This window comes from Schistocerca nitens, chromosome 3, assembly GCF_023898315.1.
Source record: "Schistocerca nitens isolate TAMUIC-IGC-003100 chromosome 3, iqSchNite1.1, whole genome shotgun sequence".
Lineage (NCBI taxonomy): Eukaryota > Metazoa > Arthropoda > Insecta > Orthoptera > Acrididae > Schistocerca > Schistocerca nitens.
In genome coordinates, this window is record NC_064616.1 from 696,033,519 (window position 1) to 696,034,222 (window position 704).

Consider the following 704-nt stretch of genomic DNA (forward strand, 5'->3'; position numbering starts at 1 on the left):
AGCTAGTCAGTGAGCAAGTCCACTGGTTTCGTTCCCCAAACCTTCAGGTGGAATTCGCCTTTGTGTTAACTTTAAGTCTACAGTCAACCCACAAACTGTGACTGATATTTATCCACTGCCACTCCCATGGGATCTCATGGGTAGATCAGGCGCTGGTCACTGCTTTCAAACATTGAATTGTGTGACACATATCTTCAAATACCTCTAGATGAAGAATCTCAAACTGTGTGTGTTGTGAACACTCATTCGAGCTTGTTTAAATATTTGCGTTTGCTTTTTGGCAGTGCTTCCGCACCCACCATTTTCCAGCGGTATTTGGAACATCTGACTTCTCAAGTACCAAACTGTTCAAACTCTTTGAACGATATTGTCGTAGCAGGTCGTACACATGAAGAATACACTGAAAAATTGCGTGCTTTGTTTTGTGTGTTATCTGATACAAGACTAAAGTGTAGACTGGACAAGTGTAATTTTTTTAAACCCAATTTGCAGAATCTTGGTCATGTCATAAACAGTCAAGGTGCATATCCTCTTCAGTCACATTTATTAAGCACACTTGACATACCAGTTCCTCGCAACGTCACAGAATTGCAGTCAGTCTTAGGAAAAATGAACTATCATATTCAGTTCATACCGAATGCTGCACAAATCGCAGCTCCATCGCATCGCTAGCGTCGCAAGAACGTTCCCTTTGTTTGGACAGA